At 38.0% G+C, this 22758-nt stretch overlaps 1 pseudogene; it reads right to left on the bottom strand.

Moving 5' to 3' along the window:
* The window catches only part of LOC133650892 (neurexin-2-like), a 489617-nt pseudogene that overhangs the window by 100866 nt on the left and 365993 nt on the right, over window positions 1–22758 (bottom strand).

Here is a 22758-nt window from a genome sequence, read left to right as displayed (position 1 = left end):
CGTGTAAACACTTTTTTTTCCCTTTAACATGATGGCTTTGTGTGCTTCCGTCTAACATGCCGGAGGACATCTCACTGTCCATTTCTTGCAAAAACAAAAGCATAATACAGAAGCTGGCTCAAGAAATGAAAAAAAACCTGTGCTTCTCTTTTTCTTTGAATATGATTAAAATTTACAAATTCATATCTTATTTATAGGTGTTAATTTTTTACATTTACAGATCATGCTGACAGGCTGGAATACATTTAGACAAATTAAGCGCCTTTGAATTTAATGCCACACCTCTAAAGCTTGTTAATTAGATATACATAGTGGTGATGAAATCGGCTTATGGTGTCAAAACGGCATCATCTTTTGTTTACTTGCACACATATAATTTCCCTATTGTGGGATAAATAAAGTCTATCCCATCTTTCTATTTGAGTGCAGCTCTGTGCAGACGTCTTCGTCTACCTTTGTGTTGGAAACGAGCCAGCTATTTTGACATTGCAGCTACTTTAATGAGGGAGTTTGTGCAACTTCATATTATTTTGCAATTGTCTTTTGAATATTTTCAGACAATGTGTAAAATTTGGATTTCAAACAATCATCACTTCAGTTCCAAGAACATCTCAATGATAAAATACACAAGAGGAATATTTTGCTTAAAAATGTTTTTGGTGTGTTTTTTATGATGCCGTGATGCAGTGGTGCAGTGATGTCATTGAGGAAATATGTGACCATAGAACCAGAAATGGAACTCACTGCAACATAGGACAAAGTCTGGCTGCTCTGTATAATATGAGTAATTGCATTAGTTACATACTGTACATTAATTTGAACAACTTAAAATAAATATATATATCACACAGCACTTATTAGTCCACACATACCTCTAAAAGGTGACAGTAGCGCTCTGCAAACCCCGTCTTGTTGTTTCCATCAGGCAGTAGGGTTTACTTTACTATGGTTTTATTTAGTTTTAATATTCACTTAACACTATATCAACAATATATAGGGTATTGATTGATTGATTGATTGATTGAGACTTTTATTAGTAGGTTGCACAGTGAAGTACATATTCCGTACAATTGACCACTAAATGGTAACACCCGAATATGTTTTTCAACTTGTTTAAGTCGGGGTCCACTTAAATTGATTCATGATACAGATATATACTATCATATATACTATCATCATAATACAGTTATCACACAAGATAATCACATTGAATTATTTACATTATTTACAATCAGGGTGTGGAGAGGGGGGTGGGTAGGATATGGACAGCAAGTAGTGGACATAGAGAGAGAGAGAGAGAGAGAGAGAGAGAGAGAGAGAGAGAGAGAGAGAGAGAGAGAGAGAGAGAGATCAGAAGGCATAAGAAAAAGTATCTGCATTTGATTGTTTACATTTGATTGTTAGCAATCCGGGGATGGTGTTAGTTTAGGGTTGTAGCTGCCTGGAGGTGAACTTTTATTGCGGTTTTGAAGGAGGATAGAGATGCCCTTTCTTTTATACCTGTTGGGAGCGCATTCCACATTGATGTGGCATAGAAAAAGAATGAGTTAAGACCTTTGTTAGTTCGGAATTTGGGTTTAACGTGGTTAGTGGAGCTCCCCCTGGTGTTGTGGTTATGGCGGTCATTTACGTTAAGGAAGTAGTTTGACATGTACTTCGGTATCAGGGAGGTGTAGTGGATTTTATAGACTAGGCTCAGTGCAAGTTGTTTAACTCTGTCATCCACCTTGAGCCAGCCCACTTTAGAGAAGTGGGTAGGAGTGAGGTGGGATCTGGGGTGGAGGTCTAGAAGTAACCTGACTAGCTTGTTCTGAGATGTTTGGAGTTTAGATTTGAGGGTTTTGGAGGTGCTAGGGTACCAGGAGGTGCATGCGTGATCGAAAAAGGGTTGAACGAGAGTTCCCGCCAGAATCCTCATGGTGCTTTTGTTGAGAAATCTTGTTCGTTGGTTAACCTTTCTGATTACCTTGGTTGCCATTTTATCACAGGAAAGGTTAGCCTCTAGAATGGAACCTAGGTAGGTGACCTCATATTTCCTGGTGATAACAATGTCACCCACTTTTATAGTGAAGTCATTGACTTTCTTAAGGTTGATGTGGGACCCAAACAGGATGGATTCCGTTTTACCCAAGTGTATAGATAGCTTGTTGTCAGCGAGCCAGGTGCAAGTTCTACAGAGCTCAGCACTGAGGATTTTCTCCACCTGTGACTTGTCCTTGTCGGATACCAGCAGGGCAGACTCATCCACAAACAAAAACAATTCACAGTCGCATGCCGATGACATGTCATTTATGTATATTAGGAACAGTAAAGGTCCCAATATACTGCCTTGGGGGACTCCACAGCTCACCGAGAGGGGGGGGGGGGGCACGGTGCCGTTCACCTCTACCACCTGCTCCCTCCCCTCAAAGTAAGATTGCATCCAGCTCCATGAGGTTTTGTTAAATCCGATTGCTCTGAGCTTATCCAACAGTATAGCGTGGTTAAAGGTGTCAAAGGCCTTCTGAAGGTCCAGCATGACCATGCCGCAGTATTTGCCCGCGTCCACCTCATGTTTGATGTGGTCGGTCAGATAGAAAAGGCATGTGTCAGTGGTTAGTTCTGAAGCCGGATTGGAATTTGTACATGCGTTTATTAGTGGCAAGGTAACTATCGACCTGTTCATCAACTATTTTCTCCATTACTTCCGAAATGGAACTGAGAATAGTATGACTCCTAAGAATGTTCTAATGTTACTAAAACACCACCTGTATAGTAAATATGGGTTGTATGATGAATATGTTTTGAAATTAGAACCACAAGGAAGTATGGAGGTACATTTATCATTAATGTTTTTTTTTACTTTTTTTAAAACTAATACTAGTACTGGATAGTGTAAGGGTAGGGCGCACTGAATACATTTTAATTTTTAAAATTGTCAGTTGTCTTTAATGAAGACATTGATAAATGCTCAAACAGTGGTACCTCAATGTTTGTACACAGCAGTGTTAATACGATACGATTTTTGACAAAAATTTCAGCCGTTTTTTTGTGCAGCATACCGTCTCGGTTATCGTACGGCCAAACGTTGCGTGTAACACACTAGTCACTTTGCCCTTTTATCGTTCCGCTGAATCGAGTACCAGAACAAATAATCCAACTCAAACTTTTTTCACCAAGTACCACCTCAGAAAAAACTGGGCTCCCCAAGAACCATTATAATGGCCAACAATACAGTACAGTAGCGTAGTATGCCAAAGTATTCATTAAAAACAAGACAGAGGTTTTATATAACAAGTACGGTGTTTAATATTGTTGGCCACTGTAACATTACACACAGTTTGAACACTCGCACTGTGTTTGAATATGGGAAAATAAAACACTGTACTTTAACCAAGTGATTCCTTGGCGTACCACTATGGAGCATGTATATCACGTGCCATATTTTTATTTACTCGTTGATGACTCAGTTTCTGTGCTTTTTTTTTGTTGAGTACAACTAGAAAGTAACCCACTATTGCAAAGAAAGTTGCGAGTGCGAGCACTTTAATGAAGAAATTATTGAATTCAAGAAAGAACTCGTAGCAATCAATGCAGCTCTCCCCTCCCCTCTTCCCTCTCCACTCATCCCCATCTTCGCCGATAAGAGTCTTCAACAAGGGTAAACGTGAGGGTAACACTTTAGTGTGGAGAACATATTCACCATTAATTAGTTGCTTATTAACATGGAAATTAGTAACATATTGGCTCTTAATTAGTCATTATTAAGTAATTCTTAAAGGCCTACTGAAATTATTTTTTTTTTATTTAAATGGGGATAGCACATCCATTCTATGTGTCATACTTGATCATTTCACGATATTGGCATATTTTTGCTGAAAGGATTTAGTATAGAACAACGACGATAAAGTTCGCAACTTTTGGTCTCTGATTAAAAAAAAGCCTTGCCCCTACCGGAAGTAGCGTGACGTAGTCAGTTGTTCGCCTCCTCATATTTTCCTATTGTTTTCAACGCAGCTAGAGCGATTCGGACCGAGAAAGCGACGATCACCCCATTAATTTGATGAAAGATTCGTGGATGAAGAACATTAGAGTGAATGACTAAAATGCAGTGCAAGACATATCTTTTTTCGCTCTGACCGTAGGTACAAGCTGGCTCATTGGATTCCACACTTTCTCCTTTTTCTATTGTGGATCACGGATTTGTATTTTAAACCACCTCGGATACTATATCCTCTTGAAAATGAGAGTCGAGAACGCGAAATGGACATTCACAGTGACTTTTATCTCTATGACAATACATCGGCGAAGCTCTTTAGCTACTGAGCTAACGTGATAGCATCTGGCTCAAATGCAGATAGAAACAAAATAAATAAATCCCTGACTGGAAGGATAGACAGAAGATCAACAATACTATTAAACCATGTACATGTAACTACACAGTTAATAATTTTCAGCCTGGCAAAGCTTAACAATGCTGTTGCTAACGACGCTGAAGCTAACTTAGCAACTTAGCAACCGGACCTCACAGGGCTATGATAAAAACATTAGCGCTCCACCTACGCCAGCCAGCCCTCATCTGCTCATCAACACCAGTGCTCACCTGCGTTCCAGCGATCGACGGCGCAACGAAAAACTTCACCCGATCACAGATGCGGTTGGCGGCTAGCGTCGGCTAGCGTCGGCTAGCGTCGGCTAGCGTCAGCTAGCGTCGGCTAGCGCGTCTGCTATCCAAGTAAGTCTTCCTTGTTGTGTTGCTACAGCCAGCCGCTAATACACCGATCCCACCTACAACTTTCTTCTTTGCAGTCTCCATTGTTCATTAAACAAATTGCAAAAGATTCACCAACACAGATGTCCAGAATACTGTGGAATTATGAAATGAAAACAGAGCTATTTTGTATTGGTTTCTATGGGCTACCGATACTCCTGTTTCACTGGCTACGTCACGCGCATACGTCATCATCCAAAGACGTTTTCAACCGGAAGTTTAGCCGGAAATTTTTAATTGCACTTTCACCGTATTGGCATGTGTTGCAATGTTAAGATTTCATCATTGATATATAAACTATCAGACTGCGTGGTCGGTAGTAGTGGGTTTCAGTAGGCCTTTAATGCCTTATTCTGCATGGTCTTATTATACAACTAACCCCAACACTAACCCTAACCCTAACTCTAACCCTAACCCTAACCCTAACAAAATACCTCTAAATTAAGTCTTTGTTACTTAAAATATGTTCCCCATTCTAAATTGTTACCAACGTGAGGTTAAAAGTATTATCATTGGTTTCTGCATGTAAAACTACAATTATTCTCCATTAAATGTGTTTCACGTTAATACTTTTGGATGTATGGACTGGACTAATAAGATTTACCTTACATTTTATAGTAAAAAGCCGGTTCGGTTTTTGTACGATTTGATTTCCTCTGACCCTTTGGAGTGTATTCCACTTGTAAACTGAGGTATAGCGTTATACACGGTCATTCGAGCACTGCTAAAAAGACACTTTTAAAGAAAATCCAACTTTTGCTCAGAGGAGCCAAGTGACTTTTTTCAGGAGGTTAAACTAGGGCGGGGGAGCGATGCACTTTGGGGAGAGTTCAGAATTGAGTGACTGGCGGCAAACAGGGAGCGACATGGATGTCCTCGCTGTGGTAGTGAGACGTGAAAGCGGTGCACGGCAGAGACAACAATTACCTCTGATAGCACAGAGGACATGCTTGTTATTACGGTGTGGCGCTTTAAACAAGCAATTGTGCCTGTAGGACGGTTGTTTTTCAATATGTGAATCAATAAAGCCAGGCACGAGGAGCACTCCAGACCTAATTGAAGCCTCAATTCATAGCATGTAAGAAGAGTTAAGTAGCCATCAGCGTGGTGTAATGGCCACTTGCCACAGAGGTTCCTTATTGATGGCAGCTAACTGCTGAATGATACTTAAAGACCTCCAAAGGCTTGAAATTACTTTGTGCTGACTTTGAATTTAATTAAAGGGCAGGTTCTCAGACTGTGTGGGTTTTCTTCTTACCCGGCTAATCTTAATTAATATCAGGGATTTGAAGTCAAATGTGAGTCTATGACATTAGTTACATGATGGAGTCGGGAGTAAGTGAGCTTTATTGCTTTCTTTGTTCTACTGAATGTTATCTCTATCTGGCCTTCCCCTAACCTCCTTTCTATTCACTAAAAATCACTTTTCACTCCTTTTCACTTTGCACTTCTTGGAGTGATTCACACAACCTCACATTCCTTCTGGGGTGAGTACTCCTTACTCACCATGCCATGGACGCAACACGAGGGGCTTGAATTACTAAAGGTTTGCGTGTACCAAAACACGTGCAAAGCTGATCTATTAAAGGGGAACTGCCCTTTTTTGGGGGGAATTTTGCCTATCGTTCACAATCCTTATGAGATACAAGAAGACATAGGTTTGCTTTTTTTTGCATTCTAACTCGTAATAATCAGCTCATTCTAGGTGGCTTGCAATGCAGCTAATGAGAACGGTTGTTTCTGCCTTTAAATCAATTTAAAAATGCATCCAAAAACCGCCAACAATACTTCATTTATGTTCCGTAACCTGTATAATAACCAAGCTGTAGCGACATTCTAAGAGCAAACACTTAGGAACTGTTTTTCTAGCCTAATAACCAGTGTTGGGTTAGTTACTGAAAACCAGTAACTAGTTACAGTTACTAGTTACTTTATTTCAAAAGTAGCTCATTACTAACTCAGTTACTTACACCAAAAAGTAATGTGTTACTGTGAAAAGTAACTATTTAGTTACTTTTGTTTTTTTAAAGATCCCATTGATGCCCTTTTAGCCTTCATTTCAGTACTGTTATTGCACTGGAGAATAATACAATCTGTTGATCAACTTGACATGCATTTGCATCACTGAACTCTGCTAAGCAATGTGGTCTACATACAACACACAAAGACAAAGATATGTTTCAAAGGGCCAATTTATTTCAGGCCAGAACAAATTGACAAAACTATTTTAAATAGCTGCAACATAACATACATAAGTAACAAACAGCATAATAACAACATAGCTGTAAACCTGGCTTCACCTAAGGAAGGCACACGTGACATACACAAAACCTAACCAGGCAGATTTGAATTGTTGTTTTGGGCAGTAGATGGGATCTTTGATCCAAGACACAACTTACATTTAACTAAAATTTTCTTTTCTTTGTGCTCGACAAAAAAAAGAAGTGAGAATATCTCCATGTTAAGACACTGGAGTCGAGTGTCGAGAGCTGCAGCTCTGTTGTTAGTAAACACAGACAATATCAGCTGATACAGGTACCAGGAAAGCAGCGGGAGTGCCAGGGATGATGTTACTGTTGCTTCAAAAAATATAGTTGTTTATCAAGAAAAAACTGTCATCTGTGTTGCCGTTCAGCACCTGTTATTAATGGCAGGACCGAATTTATTTGCTTCTGCTCCTCTGAATGGACAGAATAAACGGTTTGTGGTTCGCTTTATTACAACTTCCCTTATCGCGTGATTACCCGCCTATTCGTAAGATCTCGTAAAAGTCTGCGCTATTTTGCCGCAGGGTGGAGCCACAGCAGAACGATGGTGGGGATTGCCAGATTGTGAATGCCCGTGCTGTTCTGTGGCGGTTACGCCCAGGAGCCGTTTTGCATTCGGTGGAAATCCGAGGTAATCTGGATGTCCGAACGTCTCAGACTCCTCAAAGCTCTGTGCCCTGACTGAAGAAGTCAGATGAGCTAAGCTAAGGTAAGAAAGTTTGATAACTTTGTGAAAGCATAAGAATACAATAAACTCTCAAAATATAATATGGATTTTAATTAGCGACGCGACGCGACGTTGTGTGCGGCTTTCACAGTTTCTTTAACACACTCAACCACACTAGTTTAATGAGAGTGAAAACCGCATAAAGAAAAGACTCCTGGCAATGCACTAAATTGTATAAAGCTCCAACATGTTATTGTCACTGAAGAAGAAAGAAAAAGAAAGAAAATATAAAAAAATAAACAACTCTGTTTATTTAATTGAAAGTAATGCATATAAAACATGTAATCATCCTTAACATTTAAGGTAGATTAATTATGAACGTGGACTTAAAACCATTGTTTTATTTAATGATTTTCCTGCCGTGACATTTGGCCTTTGTGCCCTAAAAAGCTTGACGACACCAAAGGCCAAGTGGCCTTGCCAATAAAATGGTGAAATTCCAGGCCTGTTTAGCCCATATTTCATGTTTTGTTTGTTCACAGGTAGCTCGATGGCGCATGTACTGCAGTTGTACTAACAAGCATGACGTGCTGCATGTATCATGATCAATATTATAGTGACTCACTCAATGGACTGCTGTGCGCTTGGTCCAGCTGGCCGGGGAATTTTTTTCCCCAGTTGATTATGGGTAAGCACTCCATTTATGTCAGCGTAGCTTGGATCCAAGTGCAACATTTACTGACTCTCCCGACTTCCGTCTGCTCAAGGATTTCACTGTGCTCGCTTACCTTTGCTTCGCTGTCCAAAAAAAGCCATTTCCGTTGTCTGTTACCAAGTCTGACATGATTACAACGCACACGCCTGGAAGTAGGAACACACATTGGTTGCTGGAAGTCGGAAGTGCGTTGCTACGGGAACGGAAATGAATGCGCTCAGGAAATAAGTTCTGGTAATGCTTAAAATGATCAAAATACAGTAAATATTGTGCATATTACATATTGTTATGAACGTGTCTGTTATTACATTATATATATATATATATATATATATATATATATATATATATATATATATATATATATATATATATATATATATATATATATATATATATGTATATATGTATATATATATATATATATATACTTGCAATGTGTATACAAAACATTGATAGAGGGTTTTGAAGTTGTTTTAAGGGGCTTTGAAGGCGACAATGATGACACCCATTAGCTGCATCTTGCTAGCGTTTTTTTTATTTTTCACAAAACCCTAAAAAAAAAAAAAAAAAGACGTGTACTTGCCTCTCATAAGGATTGTGAATGATAGGCAAAGTTTCCACAAAAAGTGCAGTTCGCCCTTTAAATGTGTGCAAAAATGATTGCGTCTGTTAAGTGAGCAGAATAAGATCGTCGAAACGCCTACAATACTGGGCAGAGAAAATGACGAAAGACAATTATCCCCCAATAAATAAGGGAACGTGAACTAGAAAATGCTTTTTCGGTAGAAATTGCGTGTGAATGCTGAAAAGCTGAACTGAAATGATAACAGTTAGCACGCTAGCCAGATATCCTCAAGAAGGGATGTAACAATATGAAAATGTCATAACACGGTTATTGTGACTAAAATTATCCCGGTTATCATTATTATCATGGTATTGTTGAATGTGCTCAAAAGGTACTTATACGCACACTAAAATATTTGAACCCTATTTAAATGTTTTCATAAAATTGATTGACACAGTAATATAATTTTATTGGCAGAATAAATATGAAATATTGTTCTGGCTTCTTAAGAAACACATTATTTTTGTGTATTATTATTTAAGTGTTCAAATATGTTTACCTTCTACTGTTTTCATTTGTAAAGGTTTTAGTGTGTTTTTTTAAAAGATCAATTAAAAAAAAAGGGTTTTGGGCACATCACTTCCGGTTCATGTGATGTCAGGCGAGTTCAATTCCTGTAGTCAGTGTATAGCTCGATCACTCTAAGATAGCACTGTCTGTAGGTTCAATGTACACAATTGAATGATTAAGTTGCTCAGACAGCAATGTGTTTATACATGTTCATATTAGAATATGTCGTTTAACAATGGGGAAAGATGTTAATGTCTCTCGTATTTGTGTTATGATTTGAGCTATCTAATGTGCAAGCGCTAGCGCGTTTCTCCAGTAAATGAGCAGTATCACTGGTCTGTGAGTTTATCCAAGTGCTATCAATGACGGTTTCACAATACTTAATTTTATAACGGTAATACTAGTTGTAGTGAGTTGTAGATCTCATTATACAGTTTTAGCCTTACATCCCTAGCATCAAGTAATAGAAAATATATGACTCTTGGGTGTATATCTTAAAATTTAGCAAAAAAAACATCATACGGACATACGTGCTAATGTTAGCATGCTAACAGTTAACATGCATAAAATAAAATATTTGACTTTAAGGCATGTACCTGCAAAATTAGCTAAAAAGCTAGCATGCTATCAGTTACCATGCGTGAAGTTATACAATATTTGACTGAGGTGTATACCTGTAAAACGAGCTAAATAGTTTGCATGCTAACACTAACATTCTAACAGTTTTGTCCCTTCCTACATGTTAACTGCATGCTTGAAATTGACTCACATTATCAGGGGCAATTTTTACTTGTAATGGTTAGAATCGGTTGAGAAATGTGAAAGTAGTAACACTTCTTAATAAAGAGTACTGGTAAGTGTTTTAGAAATGTTGAATTCCTGAATATGTGGTCATTTTTTGGGGGAAGAAAATGGTAGCGCGTGCTCCATGAATGAATACATTTTGAAAGTGGAATTGGTTGAATTTGATGAAAAATGTGGGCAGAGAAGGCGGGGGAAAAGGGGTGGGATAATATTTACAATAATACAGTATATGTTAATTTTAGTTAATTTTCTATTACAAACCGTTATTACCTATAAAAGTCAGTTAAGTAACATTTTAGCATTCCTTGGTTCTGTTGTAGTTTAAATGACGTTAACCACTGTGCAATACAATTTAAAATAAAGTAAAATTACTAACCCAGCCTGACAAACGTGTAGCTATTTGCAGTGATATTGTCAACTGGTGGAGTTCTATTAGGTATAATTGCAATTTATAAGCACTTTTATGTGAGTAAAAAATCTAAATAAAAAGCACAACTCAAAATGTATTAACTTTTGGGGGATTCTCTGGGATATTACACTGTATTTTGCCACACACAATTACTTTATTAACGTCTAAAGAGAGAGTTAATGTCACCATGTATAATATTAATAGAATTGAGTCCAAAAATACAAAAATAAAATAAGGTTCAGTAAAAAAAAAAACCTTAAAAGACTGTGAAGTCAGAATTCTACAAACATTTTAAAGAGGGAACACTTTTTTTTATGATGTTTGACCCTGGAACAGGTTATTTCTAAATCCACCATTTACTGTGGGAAAACTGCTTAAAGACACACAGAAATCGGCGTCCCTGAACAGTGTTTTACCTTATTGAGGTACTAATAAAGTGCAGCACACAAAAAAAATCCCTTGATTTACAAAGAGGATGCATATATCAATCTTACAATTTCAAATGATGCTCCCGCAAACTGGAACGTATTGCGTAATGTCAGTGTCGCAATATCTCCACATTTACCTGTAGAAGCACATTAAATGATTGCCATTCCTCTATTGTATTGGAACAAATGTGGATTCATGCAGAGGCTAAGTGGAAAAGAAAAAGGATGGATGGCAATGACAATACGCAGACACTGCAGTGTAGCACTTCTACACCGATGGTATTGATGTCACATTGTAATGCTCTTGTACATGGAGAACGACAATACGGGATCTTAATAACTTTCATTTCTTCCCATTTAAAAATGGATAAATCAAGCAGCAGGGACAGCATGTTGTTAGCAAACAGCACTTTCTCATTTATACGTTCTAACTTTATATGTACTGCATTACATAACTCCCTATTGCCGCATTGTTCTGTCTCCTTTGACTACTTCTCCATCTGTAGTCGACATGTATCACATAAAGCTGAAGGTAATTCACCCTCATGAAGACTATTATATTACATGATAAATTATAATATATTATAAGACTATAAAGTCGGGTTATAGTGTGCTTCCCATCAGTCAAGTCCACTTGATCTCTCACAGCACACATTATTACACATGTGCTGTATATCATGTATTTAATACTCTTGGTGCTCCTTACAAACTAGAAACCCAAGTACAAGACAACCGTAATGTATCTCATCAAACATATTCTCATTCATTAAGTCGCACAAGTAAATTAAAAAAAAACATACAGGTGGATAAAAGCACAACAGAGTCACCCCTCACCACATCGCGCTTCGAATATGGAACAATGCAGATTTTACATACATATTTCAGGCCTAAATTAATTATTAAATTACCGTAAGTCTTATTTATGTCTTATGTGTTACAGTGCAGTATTTGGCTTACTATCTATTATATAATACTGTATTTTATATAGAGCGCACCGGTATTTAAGCTGCACCTACCGAATTTTAGAAGAAATAAATATCCATCCATCCATTTTCTTCCGCTTATCCCTCTCTGGGTCGCGGGGGTGCTGGAGCCTATCCCAGCTGCATTCGGGTAAAATAGGTCGCCTCCTCATGTTTACTTAAATTAGCCGCACTCGACTATAAGTCGCAGATAAATACCGGTACAAAAGATTTTGTAAATGTTTATTTACATACCGTAGTTGTTTCCAAACGGTGTCTTTAACACAGCAGTAAAATGGCTAATCAAACAAAATAGAAGTCATCGTCATGGACCCACTGGCTCTCTAATAATCTAAACCAGGGGTGTCAAACTCATTTTAGTTTAGGGGCCGCATGGAGGAAAATCTATCTCTACGTGGGCCGGACGGGGAGAATCATGGCATAATAACTTAAAAATAAAGACAACTTCAAAATTGTTTTCTTTGTCTTACTTCGGCCCAAAATAGAACAAGCACAGTCCGAAAATGTAAATATCACAAATAATCCTCTTGACAAAACACTTCAAGTTAGCTGAAAATTCTGAGGAAAAAATTGGTGGAGTTTCAAAAACATCAAGAAGAACACAATGAACTTGGACTTAATCTCAGTGTATCTAAAAAGCAATTAAACTTTTAAGTCACAGTCCGTCTAGGATTGAACAAAAACTAAATAAAGCTTAAATAAAAATGCTTCTGTGTATCAACTACTTCATTTGTCATTTCCACTGTCCAATTTCTTTAAATTTGCAAAGAAGACAATAATTTTCACAGAAAATCATGCAGCATTTTAAGTGGGGTTACCAATTTTTTTCTGTACTCCTGTTTGTTTTACGTTGGGTCGAGGGGGAAGAGTCACAGCCATGCTTTACCATGTACCTCTTGCTTGGTATACTTGCTCGCCCGGTTTAACACATTTCCCTTGCATACTAGAAATGCTATTGCGACACCCAGTGGACACACTTAGAACAGCAGTTTCTTTAGTTAAAAAATGCAGCTCAATCTTAAACTTAGCAAACTCATCTCGCGGGCCAGATTGAAACTGTTCGCGGGCCTGATCCAGCGGGCCGCATGTTTGACATCCCTGATCTAAACAGATTCAATAAATCCTGCATATTGTGCTGCATGTGGTTGGCACACTACCACGCAAGGTTGAAATAATTTTTCATAGGTAAAAATATAATAATTACCACAAAATTAAATATTGTGTATTAATAGCACATGATTTGACATTGACAATTAAGCAAACTGCATGAAATGTTGTTGAAAAATGACTAAGTTATGATTAATTATCAGTTCACATGCCTTTTCTTTAAAGGGGAACTGCAGTTTTTTTTGGAAGTTTGTCCATAATTCAACATCTTATGAGAGACAAGAACACATATAATTGAATTCAAACTAATAAATAAATGTAAATAAAAGCCAGCTTACAATGGAGCCTATGGGAGTCATTAGGCTATTGTGTCTATTCCGACCATACAACCCTTTTTGATTGATTGATTGAAACTTTTATTTGTAGATTGCACAGTGCAGTACATATTCCGTACAATTGACCACTAAATGGTAACACCCGAATAAGTTTTTCAACTTGTTTAAGTCGGGGCCCAATTAAAAAAAACATCCAAAAAAAACCAACGATACTCCATTTACATTTTGTGACCTGAATATTAGTATTAGCGATATTCTTATTGTAAGCGTTAAGATTAAGGACCTATTTTTAGCGGCGCATTGATCAGAGACAGGTTACTTACTTATGCTGCTGTATTGACATCGTAAGCTGGTGAGCTGCTGTCTCACCTCTGAGCTTGTGAAAGTTAAGTCTAGATCATTAATCATGCCTCTCACCTAGAAAGTAAAACGTTGTTGACATAAACCGATGAATTGGTAGACTTTGACAGCCAACTTAGACCCGGTAATGGTGAAAAAGACCCGAAAAAAAGTGTTTTTCTTTGCGAGGATTATGAGTCATTTTTCATTTAAACAGGAATATAATCAACATCCTAACAGTTGACATCCCAGTGAGAGCAGACATTGTACAGTAAGTGATGTTTTTATGAAGTGTGCCATGATTACCGGTAGTAGTAATAGTTGTTATTGTTGAAGGGAAAAGCGAACTTTGTGATGCTGTTGGTGAAATTATTACGTCGCAGTATGCTTAAAATGAGCAAAATACGTAAACATTACATGTTAGTATAAATGTGCCTGTTACTACACTACATATATACTTACAGTGTGTATATGAAAGATTCATCGAGGTGTTGGATGTTTTTTTTAGGCACTATATAGGCAAAATGGAGTGACTTCTGTATGTTCCATTGTAAGCAGACGTTTGCTAAATGTATTCGCTAGCTAGAGTGCATAGGAAAGGAACAACGTGTGTGCTTGTCTTACATAAGGATTGTGAATGATAGGCAAAATTTCCCAACAAGTGCAGTTCCCCTTTAATGAGAATTTTATTAAAAAATGTTTTTTTATAGTCACGTTGCTGACATAATTCGATTTCGATATATAAATATATATTGTTAATGTAAGACTACCATTTCCATGCTGGGATTGAGGACTGGTTCTATTTGATCACCACTGGCAAAAAACGAAAATAAATTCCTTGAAAAAAGTGAAAAAGTGCGGATTTGTGTTTATGTGTGTGTGTGTGCATGTTAGCTTTCAAGTAACTTCCTGGTTCATAGTGAACGAGGCAAGACTAAATCAACAGACCAAAATTTGCATGCTGAGGTGGAAAAACGGTTCTCTTATATCTCGACTGGCGAAAACAAAACAAAAAATAATTGCTAACAAATTCTACAGTTTTGTCTGTTTATCTATCTAGCAGACTACTTCATAGTTCAAGGAGGTTGAGGGAACACTACTATTTGCATGCTCGGGGTGAAATGGCAAAATTAATGTATTTTAAACCTTAGTGTACTCTGATATGATTATACAGTGGACACTTCCACAGTGATGCTGGTCAACCTTGTTTGCAATCCAAAACAAAACAAAAAAAAAAATCTATGGACTTACTATTGACATATGCTGGTGTTCGCCAGAAATGAATAATAGCTTCCAGAAACAAACAACAAAACATCATAGTCTTTGTTGTATGTTAGTTAGAATTACTTTTCAAATGAAAGCATGCAAACAGACCATTTACCATTTCTATCCCCAGGATAAACTCCTATGCTGGCATGTATAGGGATTTGCACCATACAAAGTTTGATGGAAATTGATTGTGAAATGAAGAACAGGTTTTCATGACTGTCTTGCAGTACGTCACAGAGACCAGAAGACTCATCAGGTGATAAAATTGACCGCATTTCCACGATCTAAAATGAATCCCTCAAACCATGCAGCTAACGCACGTCTTGGTGGCTACGTGCGTAACAACTGTAGCATTATGGAAATTTTCTTTGCCATGATGCATTAACTACCCACTCAAAAACATTCCGTCCTTTCTCCTTTTGTGCGGCCAGCCTACTGAGAGCAGAGCAGACGCAGGCAACGAGTGATAGGCTGCGCGCACGCTGCTAGTCATTTGCATCACGCCTCACCGTTTCAACGTGAACTGGTTTAAATTATAAAGATAAGTAGAGCCCTCAAGCCTGCTGGAAGGAAAGAGTCGGATGATTCTAGAACAACCAAAGTGGAGTGCTGGTTCTTAATGTAAAGGGAGAAAGATGCGAAAAGTGAATGATGGAATCAAAAACAGTGTTTTAATGTTGAAGATGTACTGTGGAACCTACATTCTATGGAGTCTTGAAGGGGAACTGCACTTTTGTTTGGTTTTCGGTTCACAATCATTATGCGAAGCAAGAACACACAACTTTTTTAAATTATTTTTTGGGGGATTTTAAAGATGATTAAAAAAAAACTTGAAAGATGTGGCTAATGGGAGTCACCATTGTAACCTTCAAAGTCCTCTAAAACAACTTCAAAACGTTTTATGTACACACTGCAAGTCTATATATAATGTAGTAGTAAACATGTTCATAACATAATGTAATATGTTCAATATTTACCGTATTTTGATAATTTTACACATTTCCGGGATTTATTTCTCCTGACTTCTGGCAAGATGTGTGTTTCTACTTCCAGAATCAAATACGTGCGTGTTTTCTAATCATGGCAGACTTGGTAACAGAGAGCGAAGACGATTATTTTTGGACAAATGAGAATTTACAACGTAATCTTTTTGAAGATAAATATACGGAGGATGAACTGCTGCTTATAGAAGCGAGCACAAAGAAGAGGGTGAAACGTTGGAGCAGACGGAAGCTGAAAATGTGGAATTTGAAGCCATGCTATTTCGATATAAATGGCGTGCTTACCCCAAATCAAGAGGAAACGTCCCGGGCAAGCTGGACCAGACAAACAACTGTCGATCGAGTGAGTCACTTTAATATCAACCGTGATACATGCAGTGCGCCATGTGTGTTAGTACAACTACAGTACATACGCTGTCTGGTTAGCTCAGCTGTGTACAAACAAAACACGAAATGTGGGATAATACTTTACAGATACTGTAATATGATTGTTCATGTTTTTCAGTCAGTACAAATTGGTGTCTTATTGTGTTGTGTTGTGCATTACAAACTAAAACGTGTTTCGTGCTGATGTAGGAGCTAGCTTATCTCTTGCCATAGCTAGCTTATACGACTAATACCGTAGTATGGCAATGTGTTAGTACGCTAGAAAAAGAGTTTCCCAGTGTTTGCTCTTACATTAACAATGTTGGTACAGTTTGATTATTCTACAGGTTATGGAACGTAAATGAAGTATTGTTGACGGTTTTTGAATGCATTTTTAAAGCGATTTAGAGGTGGAATTTATTGCTCACCAGTGTTGGGACTAACGCGTTACAAAGTAACGCGTTACTGTAATGCCGTTATTTTTCGTGGTAACTAGTAATCTAACGTGTTATTTTTTATATTCAGTAACTCAGTTACTGTTACTACACGACAGAGGTGGGACCAAGTCATTGCTTTGCAAGTCACAAGAAAGTCTCAAGTCTTTGCCCTCAAGTCTCGAGTCAAGTCCCGAGTCAAGACAGGCAAGTCCCGAGTCAAGTCCAAAGTCAAGACTGGAAAGTCTCAAGTCAAGTCCCAAGTCCTGCATTTTGAATTTCGAGTCCTTTCAAGTCCTTTTAACCACAGACTAATATATTTACACAGATTGTGTATGCTTTTAAAACGCTGTATTTATTTATTAAAACAAGTGCATTTGAAATTGCAGGAAAAAAAATAGTGCTGACATTGCACTTCATAATAGCACTATTATCCAGTCATTTTAAACATTTAACTCATTCCTTTACAGAATAAACACATTTGAAAAAACAAGTGCAACTGTACTTAATTGCACAAAAGTGTTAACATTGTATTTCCATGGCATATTGCATTGTAACTAGTTCCACAGCAGTTTCTATCCTGTTCTTACCTGATCTCATTGATCTCATCTCATACTTAATGTGTGTTGATGTGTGCGTACATATGAAAAACATAACAAAAACATGAACAAAACAATGAACAGAGTTGTACTTTTTAGATGTCAGGGCCCTATGCAATATGTACACATATTCTTAATATAGTATACATTTTAACTGACCTTTATTTGACTATGTTTGTGTTTTTGTAGGTGGCTAAAATACGCGGTGCTGCTGATCGCCGTCTAACGTTACGTTACTGTGTGTGATACATTGATTAACGTAATGTTATGTATAGGTACCTCATGCAGCCCTGCTTAAAAAAAATCACTTGACAAAAAGTATGAATAAGGTTAGCGAACTGCAGTGGACGCAACAGATTGCCGTGTTTGCAATGACGTTATAACCATAGACATCTTATAAGTAGACGCAGCATTGGCTGCTGTGACACGAGCAATTTGGCCGCCATCTTGAAGTGGTGATGAGGAGCCGACAAGCAGCCTAAACTGACAGTTGACAGGTAGAAAACAAAGATGGTGTTCAGCGTTTTCCTACTCAAATGAGCGGACTGTTGAAAATAGGAATCGGGTGATTACTTTTCACAAGTAAGATTTAACATTAATGTACTATTGGTTGTATTTTATGAAAATAATATTACCACAGAGTTGAGAAGGAGCAATGATCTTTAATATTTGTATGTGAAAATCACAAAGAAATCTTCTGGGGGAGGATGACCCCCCTACAGGGGTTTGGTTTACAAACTTTCAGCCCCACCTAAAACAAAATTCACCAGCCGCCACTGATTATGATGCATTCTCATTTTAGGCAAAATATAAGACAATACTTTCTTAACAGTATAATTGTAACCAGGAATAAGTCTTCAAGTAACAATATTCAAATACTAACATTGTTGGGTAAGACAGAATTTGATTTTATTCTGAATCTAGTGAAACAGATTGGTGGTTTTAGCTGATATAAAGACTTACAGGTGTTTATATATGTTTATGTTGAAGTATTTGGCAGATGCTTTTATCCAACGCGACATACATAAAAAATACATATAAAACAATGACTGTAAACATGATCATTTAAGGGAAGAATGTAATACAAAATATCAATACAAAGTGTCAAGACAGAATAAACTCTCTGCTGCTGCAGCAACAGCGATACAGTCTATAAGATATATAGATATCTAATGTTTTCATACATTGTTTATGTAGGATATACGCATGTTTATATAACCTAATCATATTGTTTCTTCTGACCGTTTTTTCCCCTTTCTCTGGGATTATATTACCAATTTTGATCTCGGACGTCTGGTCACTTATAGCGTATAAGAATATTATATTACTGTTAAGCAAACTATGAATAATAAAACACGCCAAAACATGTGTCCTTTATCATAGCTACACGTATGACAAAAAAGCGTGTGAAAATCAGTGGTATTCAGTGAGGTAAGATGAATTTAATGCGCTGACAGTTCATTGCTCCTGCCAAATGAATTGCACTAGTGGAGCGGATCACCACTCCAAGATGGCGCCTGTAGGCAGTAGCGCTCCATGCTGCGTACCCTTATAAGATGTCTATGGTTATAACGTTAGCAGTGAGTTTACAGCCTCACTGATTTAACTACACAGCAAATAAAAGTCACGTTACTTAGCCAATAAACGTTAGCTTACATTCAAAACTTACCCTTCTTTGTGCATCAAATGTCGAACGAAGTTGGAAGTTGTTACGTCTCCGTCTGTAATATTCGAACTGCATGATTTGCATAGGGCTATTCGTTTTTTGTTGACCGAGTCGTAGTTTTAGTACCCGAACGAAATTAACTGTGGCATAATTGTTTCTCACTGCCGCATTGTTTGACAATTCTTCTTCATTGGTTGTCCTGCAATTTGATTGGATGAGAGCTGTGGGATGAAAACAGCGTAGATCTAATTTGATTGGCTGTTGTAATGAGAGCACACCAGCTGACAGGAACAACACTCTGATAGACACAGACAAAGAAAAGGAAAAATACGGAGCGGCGCGCTCCCAAATAACTTTTTAATCTTTGGGTTTTGGGGAAAGTAGCAAGTCATGTCAAGTCAAAAGGCTCAAGTCCAAGTGAAGTCACAAGTCATTGATGTTAAAGTCTAAGTCGAGTTGCAAGTCTCTTTACATTTTGTCAAGTCGAGTCCAAAGTCATCAAATTCATGACTCGAGTCTGACTCGAGTCCAAGTCATGTGACTCGAGTCCACACCTCTGCTACATGATGCGTTACTGCGTTATTTTTTATGTAGTATCGGCTAGAAACAGAACATCTGAGTGTGTTTTATTGGAGCGCTGCCGTGTTGTCCTTCTGTGTCACAAGGAGGGTGGGGGAAAAAGTCAAACAAACTTACCAAAACTACTCAAAAACTGACACATTTGTCCTTTACAACAAAAAAGTCAAATTGAAACAATTTGAAATGTCATTTTGACACCACAACTATTTTAACATAAACTAACACAATCATTTATGTTAAGACATGAATTTGGACTACTGACCAAACTGTTTTAATTTGTATATTCGTCCACCAGATGGTGCTACTATTTCCAATTACAAGCATGCGGCAAAAATTATGTGTCACTATTTGTGTAAGATAATGGTGTGCATGTAAAAAAAAAGGTGTTTATCATTTTAGTAGCTTGGTTTTTTTTCAATAAAAATTCGAGTTATTTAAAGGTTTAACTGCCCTTAGCGTAATTCATATTTTTTATTTGTGTATACTAGTCTTGAAACTCTGACCTATTTAAAGTGGGAACAAATATTTTAGCTTTTATAATTTATTAATATTTTTCACAGCAGTTTTTGGGAATATTAATTTTTAGTTTTGAGGACATCAATTATGTTTTGTTTTTAATCTAATGGTGGAACAACAATGCATGGAAATGTATATTGATGCCAATCATTTATCCATTTCATGCCCTAATAATATTAACAAAAAGCGAATGCTAAATTTGATGTAAATTATATATTTTTCCCAAATAAAAAATTGTGGAACTTCGTAAATTACTTGCTCTATAAAATATTTAAATCTCTAGAAATAGTTAATATTGGAAACGTACTGTCAATTGCAGGCTGTTTAATGACTCATTTGTTGAACGTATCGGTATGTCAGACTTAGCCTTTTCTTACTTTAACTCCTACCTCACTGACAGGATGCAGTGCATCTCCCATAACAATGTGACCTCGGAATATGTTCAAATAACATGCACAGTTCCACAGGGTTCAGCTCTTGGCCTTGCACGCTTCACATCTACATGCTGCTGCTAGGTGACATCATACGCACATACAGTGTTAGCTTTCACTGTAATGCTGATGACACCCAACTCTACATGCCCCTAAAGCTGACCAACACGCCAGATTGTAGTCACCTGGAGGCGTGTCTTAATGAAATTAAAGAATGGATTTTCGCAAACTTTTTTTCATCTTAACGCTAAGAAAACAGAAATGTTGATTATCAGTGCTGTTAGACACCTGCATTTGTTTAAGGATTCCACATCGAAATTCGACAATAAAACTATCGCACAAAGCGACATGGTGAAAAATCGTGATCATTTTTTTGACCCAACTCTGTTGTTAGAGTCACACATTTAAAATGTTACTAAAACAGCCTTCTTTCATCTCCGTAATATCGCTAAAATCTGTTCCATTGTGTACACCGGTGACGCAGAGATCATTGTACATGCGTTTGTTATGTTTCGTCTGGAATACTGTAACATATTATTTTCAGGTCTCCCTGTGTCTAGCATTAAACGATTATAGTTGGTACAAAATGCAGCTGCCAGGCTTTTGACAAGAACAAGAAAGTTTGATTATATTACTGGCTCACCTGCACTGGCTTCCTGTGCACTTAAGATGCGACTTTAAGGTTTTACTACTAATGTCAAAAATATTAAACGGTTTACCTCCAGCCTATCTTGCTGATTGTGTTGTGCCCTACGTTCTGTCCAGACACCTAGGTTTCGAGAATACAGGCGTATTAGTGATTCCAAGAGCCCCCCAAAAAGTCTGCAGGCTCGAGAACAGATGTACCTAAATTGGGGCCCGCGGGCTAACTTTGGCCCGTCAAAGGGCGACTTCCATAAGTTCAATACATATTCATACTCGTTTAAGGTCACACAATCATTGATGGCATGTCCGCAAGGCTAACAAGGCTAAAGTGATGATCTCCACTACCTAAAATATTGGCGGTATGGTATTGAGCTACTCACTTATTGTGCAGCTGTAAGCTTAAATTCGCTTGGGTTGGCCCATTGACACATTTTCACTTTGGCACTTTGAGGCAAACATTCTGGGCACCCCTAGAGCGTTTTCTATTCGGGCACCAGTACTCTGGAATGCCCTACCATGCAGCTACAGTTAGAGAGGCCACCTCAGTAGAAACGTTTTTGTCTCACCTTAGAACTAATTTCTATTCTGTACCTTTTAAATAGATTCTGTTTTGGACTAGTTGACCTGCCGTTTCTGTTTTTTCGCCCCCCCCGGCCACACAGTCTGGAGGACGTGCTAGCTGTTCTAAATCGTGACCTGGGGCCAAACACTCCTCTATGACAGGAAAGAAGACGTCCTATTACCCTCTGCTAGCCCCCAGTGGACTGGACTCACACATTTTCATGAATAATTCAATAACTGTACCCACTTGGCATCCGTTGCAGCTGGTCACCCAGAAGGGAGGACCCCACATCTGCAGCCCCTTCCCAAGGTTGTTTCTTCTTCTTCCCATTTTGGGCTTTTGGACCATTTCCTTGCCCATACATGGGTTCAAATCAGGGGATGTTGTTGTGGTTTGTGCAGCCCTTCAAGGCACTATATAAATACACTGTGACTGATTTGAAGCCGTCCTGAGATCTGTAGGTCGTGAGTTCAAACCCCGGCCGAGTCATAGCAAAGACTATAAAAATGGGACCCATTACCTCCTTGCTTGGCACTGTTGGAATTGGGGGTTAAATCACCAAAAATGATTCCCGGGCACGGCCACCGCTGCTGCCCACTGCTCCCCTCTCCTCCCAAGGGGTGAACAAGGGGATGGGTCAAATGCAGAGGACAAATTTCACCACAGCTAGTGTGAGTGACAAATCATTGGTACTTTAACTTTAACTTAACTTAAAGTGGGAAAAACATTTATGTAATTCTTATAGCAG

The sequence above is a fragment of the Entelurus aequoreus genome, linkage group LG05 (genome assembly GCF_033978785.1).
Source record: "Entelurus aequoreus isolate RoL-2023_Sb linkage group LG05, RoL_Eaeq_v1.1, whole genome shotgun sequence".
Taxonomy (NCBI): Eukaryota; Metazoa; Chordata; class Actinopteri; order Syngnathiformes; family Syngnathidae; genus Entelurus; species Entelurus aequoreus.
Note: the sequence above shows the minus strand (reverse complement) of the source record. Positions and strands in the feature narration are given on the sequence as shown.